Here is a 12,333-nt window from a genome sequence, read left to right as displayed (position 1 = left end):
GATGGATTATTTCTCAGGGTTCACCATTTGTGAATTTGTGAGTCATGTATCTGTCTTAAGCCTCAACATTATGACAGGAATATGTGTATTTCAGTGTCTAATCAGAATGGTCTGGTTTGTACACATTCCCTCTAAAAACTGTGCAGTGCAGCTTTTATTGCAGTTTTATTATCCATGATAACAGGATTCACTACTTGCAGTTCTCGTCTTCAACTTCCCCCATTTAAATGACAGGAATAGAATTGTCTTATCTTTATTTTTACTCTTTGAAAGGGAAGAGAAAAATACTTCTAATCCATTGAAAACAAAGCAAACTGAGGTAATTTAGACTTCAGCTGCATAATGTTAAGCCTGAAAGACCACCTTTTTTCAAAGAAAATATTCCCTAAATCCTCTACTTCTGTATCCAGTTGCTCAAACCCCACTACAGCCATATAGAAAATAACTGAAACTTTTTGTAACTGTATTCTTACAATTTTTGTACTTGCTCTTTAGACTTCACAAATTTTAGTCAAAGAAAACCTAGAGCTATCTAAACACTAAGCATACAGTGGATGCCCTTTCAGTCTACAGAATTTCAGGAGACCTACTCTTTTCATCTAATGGATCAAACACAGTCACACCACAAGTGATTTTGCTATGACTCAATGTCCAGGGAAACCGTGGATCAGCATTCACTGAAAGGTTAAGGTCTGAACTGACAGTCTAAAGTCAAGAGCTTTGCTCTTAATGATGATCTTTCTGAGTATATGGCAAGATTTTCCTGGTCTTCTCAAACTGTTCTTGTGAAACAAGAAACAGCATTGTGACAGACTTCATACTTCAAAACTATCAGTCAGCTACTTTATGCAAGTACATTTATATTCAAATACATTTCAAATCATCCTATTTGTTGGTCATCTTCTGCAGTCAGGTAAGGATTTTATTTTTCTTTACACTAAAAAATGAGGGGATTACTTGAATATGCAAAGAGAAATCTGAGATGCAGCATCATGATTCTTCTCCCCATCAATGAAATTAACGTATCTGATTTTTAAGCAGAATATATTTTTAATGTCATATGACAGATACTAAATGCACAGTTGAATACAATATAAAACAGATGCCAAATATTGTAAGGTATAATCAATTAATGAATTTTGTGTAAGTAGCTGGTGCCAGTATGATGAATACACTGTTTCCCTAAGGAACCAAGGGTGCCCATTTTATGCTGTTCAGTGCCTGTATTTGCACTCCCCATTAGAGTTTATTAGAGCCCAAAACACTGCAGCCCTCCTGCAAACATCAAATACCACACTTAAAGAGTTAACCTGCCCTAAGTCACCAGAGCTAGTGCAAAATGTGTGTGGTTCAACATCCTCTGAAAAACAAGTGATTTATTGAAGTGCCTGTGTACTCATTCAGAGTGAGCTCTCAGTGTCCCAGACATAGTAAATGACACTTTGACAGAACTTGAAAGCCAAAACCAGCTGCATGGTCTTCAAAAGCCTTGTTCGGCCACCATCTAAATCTGAGCTGAAGCACTGCTCTTTCTGTGTGTCTCACTATGATCTGACAGGGTATAAGTCTGGCAGTCTCAAAGGACATCCAACATCTTCACATATGACAAAGCTGGGGGAGTTACACAGTTCGGTAAAAAAAATTAAAAAGCTCTTTGGAAAGTTACCAGGTAATGCTGTAATCTCCAGTTTATGTGCTTCTCAAAGTTTTGCTTTAACAGCTTCTGAAGCAGGATCTTAAATGCTTTATACAACTTTTCCATTTAAGATCCCCAACTCAAGACCACAAATCACATTCTCTTTCATGATCTATCATCTGGGCTAAACCATCCTCTATGATTCTGTCCCAGCAGAAGAGCTGGACTGCAAGAGAACTTGAGTATTTTTCTGACGGGCAGCTCTATACAGCAGAATAGATATCTCCTATTGAGATGCATAACTCTTCCAATCCACTGAATATATCTCCAGTGTTATACCGAACAAGGTCTGAAATTGCACTTCCAAGCCACGTGTGAACATCAGGTCTCTCAAGTGATTGCTTGTGCACCTATCCTGAGGTTGAACCCCCTCAGTTTTCAAACTCCTACCTGAAATTCCTTGTTGGGCACTCAAGGTCAAAACTGTGGCTTGAACTTTTTTGTTTTACTATCCCCCATGAAGAATTAATACTCCTGTACTTTAAGGCAGGAGTCTCCATTTAATGCTCCTATGGCACCTGGAGATCCTCAGAAGCAAGGCGATATGTAAGTATAAGGGATTATTATTTAATGAGTTGAGGGAAAGAATCTCTTGTTTCAGAAAATGGGAAAGTAATATGTGTGTAAAATATAAAAACAGACACTTGAAACTGTATTTGCAGGAGAATGGGAAAGGAAATTGTTACTTGAGGGCTTTTTTTCTGATTACTTAAAAAAAAAAAAATAGGCTGATTGGAAAAGTACATCTTAGGCATCTATCACGCTCAAAAGCTTCTACATAGTGTATTTTACCTACTGCTTCAACATATAACCCAGACTTCATTGTATGATTATGCTGCCACTTTGAATGAATACTTGCTCTAATTGCACTAGTTGGCTATTATCAGATAATTATTTAAAAATTAATCTTCAGAAGTTTTAGGTAGGACAACACTAATTAAACTGTAGACATCCACAGTGAAATGTAAACCTCTGATACCTATAGCATAATACTGTGGCTCCTTACTACCAGTTTTATACCCTGTTGGGGCTAAAATACTAGCTTTAATCTTCCACAATGAATTTAACTTTGCCTCCCAGCTTCACCATTCTTTTCATGCAGTTTTGTTTCAAGTCTTTCCTTGTCTAAATATGCTGCAACTATAGCACACTTCCTTTTTTGTGACATAATGTTGTAATTTGAAAGGAAATCATAAGAATATTTACTGATATAATAAAACATGAACATACTGTAGACAACTCTATGGACTTTTAATTAGGAAATGTAGGTCCACAAAATTTCCCTGTTCTTTCAATGGGCTGTCACCCACTGTGCATCTTATTTTCATTAATTTAGTATTTTGAACACCTTCTGTCAACTTTATCTTCGTATTTCACAAGCATAAACATAAAATTACGATGCTGCTAAGTAAGAGCTTGAGATGCAATCTTCTCATAGAAAGCTTCTCTTTTTATTGATTGCTCTGTGCAAAAATAAGGCATAAATACTAGGACAGTTTATTCGTTTTAATTTCTTTGCACTTAAACATGGCCTCAGTGTAAAGAAGGATCTAACCAGACTCTGACAGTTAAAGATTAACAGTCCTGCCATACCAACAGGCTTGACAAAGGAGCTTAACTTAATCCTTAAGGCAGTATGTCTTATGTGTATTACTGCATACGAACACAACTTTAATAAACACAGTGTAATGTAATTTTCAGTACTTTTACTGATGTAAAGTATGGGATATGAAACAGAAAAAAAAATATTGACAGATCTATTTGTTTTCCAAAGGAAACAAAGAGAAACTAAAAAGCTGACCTTTTTCTTAAGATTACTTTTATTTTGAATTTCAAAGTCTCATTGCTGTGCACAGACTGCTACACAGAAAAGCAATTCCAATAAAAATAGACAAGCAGATGCAACCTCATCATCCACAATCAAGAGGCACTGGGACTACAATTTCAGCTAAACTGGCTTCCACAGTGTTCTGTTATAGCTAGTTTTACCTCTAATTCAGTCACAAGGTTTTCATACACTTCCTGTGAGCAATGCATTCCATTTTAAGAAAGTCTTGAGAACTTACAAATCTATTGGTCCACATACTTAGTATGATGTGGCTGAAATCGCCTCTTGCAATTTCAAGTAAAATTAATCTTGTTTTTCTATTGGCTACAGACCATGAAAATTAAGCATCATACGTGAAAGTTCAAATGTTAGGACACTAATTGTCATGTTAAAATGATTTGGTTTTCCACAGTATGCACTACAAATAGGATATGTCATCTTCATAACACACTGAAAAATATCCGTAGGAAGTGGCATAATTATAAAAAATCATTTCTGAGAAACTTTGATAAAGCTGATGCATGTTATCATCAATCATTTATTCTGTATGTGTCTGAGAGCACTGATAAAAGCATAATGGCTCTGATTTTAACATAAACTCTTAAGATGCCTCAAACACAGCCATTTCACTGTATTCCATACCTATATGAAGCCCCAAAGACAGGTTTTCAGGTCCTGTGAATTGTCTCAAACCTAGTTTTGATCTGAAGATATGGGTTCTTACAGGTTACACGTATACGTATGTATAGGATATGTTGCTATTCCATCTTGACAGCAGTGATACCTCTGACACAAAGAGCATCTGCTGTTCTACTGAAGCCCAAGATGCTGAACGTTCAGTACCTTTCATGAGAGCAGAAACATGATCCCTACACTTAAAGGTGGGTATCAAGCTGAGCAAAGTTTCAGATCAGCACAGCTGGGAGTGAAAGAGGATTCTAAAGCTTTATTTCACTTTCCAGGCCAAAATGTCCACAGGCATAATTAAATATACCCTGAAAGCTGTTCTGTATTGCAGAAATTGCTGTAGATCAAAAGGGATCACTGTGCTGGAGAAATCAGACACATTAATACCAGAGATACTCTCCTGGCCCTGATATCCTTCCTCTACGTCTACCAGTTGCACAAAGTACCTCATTTATGTCCTTAAACCATCATGGATACACCAACACTGCTCCTGAGAATGAATATTCAGCAGACCTATAACGAGGTTCATTGCTGCCCTGCACTGCTACCGAGACATAAAGCAGATACAGCAAAAGTGAAGAATTTAGCCCTAGTTTTGATTCTACTTGTAAAAAACTAGAGATTTCGGCTATTCATAAAAATTAAAAGATAAATTGAAATTAAATCTATGGTAATTACATACAGAAAGATTAACATTAAGGCTCGGCAGTCTTACGTTAGTGAAGCTATTACTAAATATCCTATCAGCAAAAATTCTTCGTTGACAGAAATTAAGATACAGTCCTCAACATTTCCAAAGAAATATGCAGGAAATATACATGGTAAAAATACCAGAAAACATAAATGAAAACACTAACATTGCAAATGAAATAACCAGTCTATAGAAATAGCCATGTTACAAGCAAAAACCCCTCTTAACTTCATGATTTTATAAAGCAATTAAAACCTTTTCTTTGGTAAGTACATGCCCAGTGAAAAGAGCCGATTTCATCATAAATGGTGACTTAGTCATCTAACTAGCATGATTTAGTTAGTCATCTAAATCACGCTCTGTGAACTTAATTTAGGGTCCCATTTCAAACTCTGAAAGATGATCCACAACATCATCTATCATATAGGCTGCTCTACAAAAAAGAAATGCTGAAAAATAGCCTTCTTTGTTAAGTGCACTAAACTGGTGACAATCTAATGACCAAAATTTAAGTAACAAGAGCGCTCTGAGGCAGGTAAGTAGAACTTCTGACTGAACACTGAGAAGTGTGCAATTCTACAATAAATCTGTAAGTTGTAGTTATATTTCCCAATTGTATTAGATGGGAAATTCTTGGTGGTGTGGCAGAGGACTGAAAATACTCTTCTGCAGCAGGATTAGGAAACCATCCAGATATGGACTAGCAGGTTTTCACAGGGAGATGCAAGCATACTGACCATGTTCTGTACAACCAACCACAAGCAAACTCTGCCCGTGCATTGAGATAGCAGGATGCAGAGAAGCTCTATGGTGTAAGCAACATAACCGCACCAAACACACTGCTGAGCCCAAGATAATAAACCCTGCCTCTCAGTCAAGCTTATTAGTTCTGGCTTAGCAACATGCTAACTGCAGCTACTCAGCTGCCAGAGCAGAGTCGGTGCATCTCCAACCAGCTCAAAGGGAGGGCAGAGCACGCTCTTGTCTGCTGGCAAAATCCCACACAGCCATATGCTTAGACATCATGTCAGCTGGCACTCAGCAAGAGGGGGAAACCCTCACTGAAGTGCTGGTTATTATGTATAGTCCCATTCATGTCCGAGGTAGCTCTCATGGCTAATGTGAGCAATATTATAACAAACTGTCTCAGTCTTTGTAAGGCTCATGAATCACTATTAAAAACAGGAAGAAATCCAGAGCAGCATTACAAAGAGAATACATAAGTAGATGAACAAATGGAAACAGCTGTGACTTTGCCATAGGTTTTTAATTTTTAAAATGTATTTTGCAGCGTCATCAATAACATCAATAATGAGCATTTTATGGAATATAAGTGTTAAGGAAGAAATTATCTAAATTAAAAAGTGTTTTGCTATGTTTTGTTTTTGAAAAAAGAAGAGCCCACTATAATTATCTAGACACAGGCAGATGAGCTGAGGAAGGACAGGCAGTATTAACTCTGCATCACTCTGGCAGCTGCAGTGAGACCACTGGCTGTATGGTGAGGTTTTATGTTCCTATTTTAGAGTCAACTAAGATGCCAAGATGTGTAAAACTAACCCTTTTACAGTAGCATTAAGAATAAAATGGACAGCAACAAAATTTAGGAGCACGTGTGTCATTATTCGAATCTCCAGGGATGAAATTTAGCCAAGTATCTGAAGGACTGATCCAAAGATGCCAAACTGAAAGTCAGAGAGGAGGTAGGGAAGGGACAGCACAGGTGGTACAACAGCACACGCTCACTGTGAGCCTCTGCACTCCACGTAAAGACTGAGGATAAGGTTTGGAGAGCACTGCTTCCGGGCATTTGGCCAAAAGCTTTCTCATGAAGACTATGGACAAGTCTTGGAAACCACAATGTTTTCTAAACATATCTTTGCTGTGGCCAAATGCTCAATCTCTGAAAATAGAAGGTGTACATAGTTTGGCTGGCTGAAGTTAAAGAACAGCTAGTATGTCAAATGCTGTTTTCAGTCCCTGACACTGCACTTGAGAATTGCTCAGAAATGCTTTCAGCATGTCTGTACCGCTATTACCTTGGCACCCTATGTAGCTTCAGCCTATCTTGCTCCTGAATGCACAAAGCAAAGCCAGCCAGCCCCTAAAGAAACTTACTTGAAAAGGTCAGGATTTACTTGTGACTATTGTGCTCTTAATACTGTGCAACTCAAACTAACAAGCCTGTCTCAAACTGCACTACGTAGGCTTACTGACCCAACCTTCACTAACTTTGTGATCTCTGCATCTCACTTTATTGGCCCATAACCACGTGCTAACCTCTCGTCAGTTGCCTTGATTACCTGTTTCCTGAGATGCTTATGTTTCATACAACTCACAAGGGTGAATTTCATTGAAACTGAATAAAAATGTCTACCCACAGAGAATGTAATGCAGGTGAGAAAGTTTAAAAGGAAATGGGCCTGAATGTAACCCACATTACTATCTACAAAACTCAGCCTGGTTTCTCAAACTGGGAGAAAAGGTTTAAACCTCATGCAGGCAACCTGGTAAGCAGCATGTACTTGGTGATGAATGCAGTCTCCATAAGCTTATTTCTCAGCAAGCCATTTCTTAAGCAGAGCAATGGTCCTTTAACCTTCTTGTGAGCAAAGCTTGATATAGATATACATTTACACAAACTTGCACCACTGAATTTTTCTTTTCCTTAGAGATAACTCTTAGACTGATGCTCTGCTGAGTGTTATTACATTTACTTTTATGACCTGCTATAGCTGAGGGCAAGATACATTCTAATTTAATATTGTCCAACAGTATAAAATTTACAGAATATTTTGTTTCAGCAATATTAACATTATGCCAGTACCTGAGGATGCTAATAACATACTAAAATCAAAATATAACATTTACAAAACAAAAACACATATTCCAAACATATTGACTCTTTACTGAGAAACATTCTCTTCTTTTCCATGTTATTTCTTACTAAGCCATCCATTTTGTAATGGAATTTTTTTCTACAGCTGCAATGAATTCTTAACAAGTTGTATTCAATGATGAAGTACATATTTATATATTCCTGTTCTATGTTACTTACAACAGTCCAGATTATTAAATCTGAATTAAGAAAACCTGATCTATGTGGCCTGTATTCCATATAAAGCCATTATTGTTCCCTTTCATTGGACAATGAACATTCTGCAAGAGTTCACTGTCCTTGTGAAAAAAATAGTATTTAAAGAACCCAATATTATTCTGAAGTATTCTTACAAGCTTGAGTTGCACAAGAATCTAGTATTCATTATGGCACTTAATATACACATTGTGCTGCTCTTACACTGTATATCTCTCTGAATACACACCAGGCACTAACAGTATTACTAGACGTGCCTAACCTTTGTTCAAATGTGGTATATTCTTTATAGGAATGTATACACGTTCCTTAGCCCCTGTTGTGTCTTTCATGTAACACCATCAAGGGGCACCCCAGAGCTCCACTTCTCCATTTGTATTTTGCCCTTCTGTTGCAAAAAGACTGAAGACAGAAGGTTTTGGCTTTGATCTGTCCCCTCACTTCCCATGTGACTCTTAACTGTATTTGGGTATTTTCAGAATGACAATGGAGAACAACTAATAGCAGTTTCTGAACTGGAAAATATTTGCTTTTTCAGCTGACAGAAAACTTCAGTAACTAAGCTGGTTTTAACCCTTTAAGCCTTAACTGTTAGAGAAAAAAAAGAGTGATGACTAATGGAGACTGCTAAGGGATGAAGTGAAACAGAGTGAGGTGAAACACTGTAATGCTTCACCTCACCTTCAAAGTAGCTTTTGTGCTGTCACATCTGCTTATATAGGCACGACTGCTGATTTGATCATAATTGCCCTAATTAGAAGTTCAATTAATAAACCCAGTTCTTCCTATCAATGCCACCTCAGCAGCAAGGTTGTGCATACAGAGCGCTACCTAGTAATACAGGTTAAAACAGTCAGGAAGGTCACTGGGAAAAGGAAACTACCTGCAGTCTACTGTTCTAAGGATATCACATAGTTAGGATGACACTCAATATCCACTTATGCCCCAGGACAAGCAGAAAGGGAGAACTTAAGGAACTCTATTGAGAGATATCCATCAGCTGTGAACAAAAATTACATTTCCTGTCATTGAAAATCTCATTTAGTTCAGACTTGCTTCCACTAAGGATTAAAACCCTTCAAAAGAACACTTTGTCTTCACAGGAAGATGAAAATAGCCTAAAATGCTCACAGTGAAAGACTGAAAAAAGTGCACAATACAGTAACTTTAAATGGTTATCAAATATACTTCAGCACGTACTAGGTATATAAATGTGGTCATTGAAACTAATGATGAAAATGAAAACAATTCAGGGGGCTTGCATGAGAGACAGGCAAATCTCACTAACAGGCAGAGTGTTGCAAATTCCCTGCCTGGAAGTATTTGCATATACATCAAATGAAGCATTCTGCATGTTCACTAAAGAAGACAGGGAAGCAGACAAGGGAAACGGACAGCACCCACTTATTAAAATATGATGCATAAGATATTCATAAACCAGGAAAGAGGGTATTTACTCATTTGTCACTTTTCATGATTCAGGATAGAGGCTATAATCCAGAATCAATCAAAAAAAAAACAGAAGCACAAAATAAATAAGAGCTTCTTCATGCTTCTGCAATTTTTCTTTTATGAAGGAAAAAAAAAAGAAATTTGTCTTAGTCAGTTGTAAACCCAAGATAACACTATGACCAATTTCTGGTACCAGACACTGTTGTGAGATGTGACTTTTTAGCAATCTGATAAAATTAAAACACGATTCTGCATTAACTGCCTCGACCTGATCCTCTACCTCCTGTTTATGTTTGGACTGACATCAATCATCAAGATTTTGTGATACAGTCTCTGAAATAATGTTTGGTTCAACTTCTGTGAAAGAATAAAGCTACATCACAGGATGTCACAAATTACATGGGGCAAGATCTTCACCTGATATAAACTCCAATACTTTCTCTGTTTTCAGTATAACAATTATTATTTACTCTCCTTTATCTTCTTGATAACCAGGAAATGATCAGAACACAGCTAGTTTGTGTTTGGGTAGGTTTTTATGCATCACATTAAACAGTTAGAATAATAACACCATACATTATACATCTTTCCATTTTTAGGGACATCTGGATATTTAATTGTACCTGTGTTCCTTTTAGACAATTATTTTAAACAACAGGCCCTGACCTGTGCCTGGAGTCACTATCTCCACTAGCTGGATTTCATATTTAATGGCACTTGTTTTAGAATAATGGTTAACTGTGAACATTACTTGGTTTTATTCCCCTCATAGCACATTTGTGTTCTCTCTCAAGCAGACACTGGAGTCAGGATTCTACAGAAAAAATATATTTTTGTCCAACTACAGAATATGGACTTTATCATAAAATAAATGCATAAACTACACAGCTAACTGATATCTTTATGTAAACATTTGAAAATACTTCAAGATACTTTAACTAGGAAAAGTGCCAGGCTAGGACTACTGGTTCTTTGCAGAGGTGCCAAGCAACCTGGAAAGCAGTAAAATGTACCATCATTTCCTATCACTGTTGTGCACTCTGTATTGCACACTAGGTAGTATTATCTAGCACATAGAAGCTGCTAAAGATTTTGGACAACAGTCATCAAAAAGAATGAATCCAGTACTATGATTTGTTAGGCTGAAAAAACACACTACTGCAGTAGCTCAAAAGTAAAAAAATACAAAGCATAAGATAGACATTATTCAAATGTTGGATAAACCTGGTAAAACAACTGTCCCTACCCTGTCTGTGGATATTCAGTTACATTCTCTGACTCTCACGGTTTTAATTCTTTTCTTAAGCTGACAGAATTATGAAGGGGTTTAATAAACCTGCAGCTTATCAGCATAAAAGGTAACTATAAAATAGATCTTACAACAGCCAGGAAGCCAACCAAAGGGTAAACCAGGGGCCTCCAGGACTCCCCCTGCGCCTGAATCTTGGGCAGACAGAGGTGTCCCCAGCAAGGTTATTCTAGAATAAAGTCTCCCCCTGGCGGATGTCTCACATAATAAAAGCTCCATCAAATACTTAATTGCATAAAATAAGAGGTAACAATTTCAGAGGCAAGTAGAAACATGCAATGAAATCATGGTACATGGTTTACAACTCAATGGGCTCGATCCAACCCCAGGCAAGACAAGTTGGTTTTTTATAAGATCCCTTATGATTTTGTGGTAAATTCATCTGAAAGACACTGCAACCCTCAAAGTAATTTAATTCCTTCCCATCTCCACATACATTCGTTATGAAGTTTGGTTTAGTGACACCCTCCACCTCCCCAAGCCCAAAACAGTAAATGCTTGAACTATTTAGGTAAAAAAATCCAATTCCTAACTGTTTATATCTAATACTTATTAAAAACAATATAAAATGTTGCCAGATCCAACCTGCTATTTTAAGTGCAGTTTAATACCCTGGAAAAAAAAAAAGTTTCATGGCAGAACAACTTACTGTGTCTCAGAGCTTAAGAAGCTATAGCACTATTTGCAGAATGAGTCTTCCTCAAACACTTCATTAACTACACTGTTCTCTGATCTACATTAATTTAAAGAGATCACAAAGATTTCTTTGCATATGATAATTTACATTAGCATAAAGAAATCATTGCGATCACTTAAATTATCACATTGATCTCAATGCTCTCAAGGTATTTAAATGTGGCTCTAATAAATCATAAATTTTGCCTGCAAGATTGATTTTGATATGGGTTTTTTCTTTTCTAAGAAACAAAATCCTTGATGGCTTGAAATATTATTCAATTACATATGTGACAAATTCATATTTTACTCACAGTACCAACTGTTGAGTCAATACTGGGTAGAAAGCTTTTTAACTATCCAGAGACATGTTCTCACATTCATTTCAGAATAGTAATATAATAGTTAAATATTTTATTTCTTGCAAGTTCTGAAAGAGTGTTAGGTTTCCTGCTTTCATTAACACTCTCTTATTTGTATGCAGTAATTGCTTTAAAAATATTAGCATTGTAATTTCTTGCTAGCAGTATGATAAATCAACAGAAAGTCTTATCCCCATGCATCTGCACAGAAGAGCATAATTCTGCCTCCCTCGATGCCAGTGAGAAAACCTCTTTAATTTCAGGATTACAGTCAAAGAACTCATGAAAGATGTTGGTTTGACAGCTTGGGACTCCTGTCCTTTCTAACTGCTGAACAGCTGCAATAACTAAGCAGTGTTACACTCTGCCAGTATGCGTCTGTGAGAAGCAACAGCTCCTCAAACTAGAAGGGTAGCTGCTACTTCTCCATTTCAATCCTTGACCTTTCAATAGTAACCATCAGCAAACCATGTTTTCTGTTCCAGATGTGGGAGTATTTAGGATATAAACATCTGGCTATTGGGAACAAAAAGCAATGT

The 12,333-nt window shown here is 36.9% G+C and overlaps 2 protein-coding genes across 6 annotated transcripts in view; both read right to left on the bottom strand.

Annotated features, from left to right (window-relative positions):
• EBNA1BP2 (EBNA1 binding protein 2) overlaps positions 1-12,333 on the bottom strand; it is a 491,427-nt gene that overhangs the window by 129,531 nt on the left and 349,563 nt on the right. The gene's annotated exons all lie outside the window — the stretch shown is intronic.
• Positions 1-12,333, bottom strand: part of ST6GALNAC5 (ST6 N-acetylgalactosaminide alpha-2,6-sialyltransferase 5) — a 126,423-nt gene that overhangs the window by 55,547 nt on the left and 58,543 nt on the right. The gene's annotated exons all lie outside the window — the stretch shown is intronic.

The sequence above is a fragment of the Neopsephotus bourkii genome, unplaced genomic scaffold (assembly GCF_033783945.1).
Source record: "Neopsephotus bourkii isolate Nb327-2 ecotype Australia unplaced genomic scaffold, CSIRO-AGI_Nbou_v1 NB_234, whole genome shotgun sequence".
Taxonomy (NCBI): Eukaryota; Metazoa; Chordata; class Aves; order Psittaciformes; family Psittacidae; genus Neopsephotus; species Neopsephotus bourkii.
This window is presented reverse-complemented; position numbering and strand designations above follow the sequence as displayed.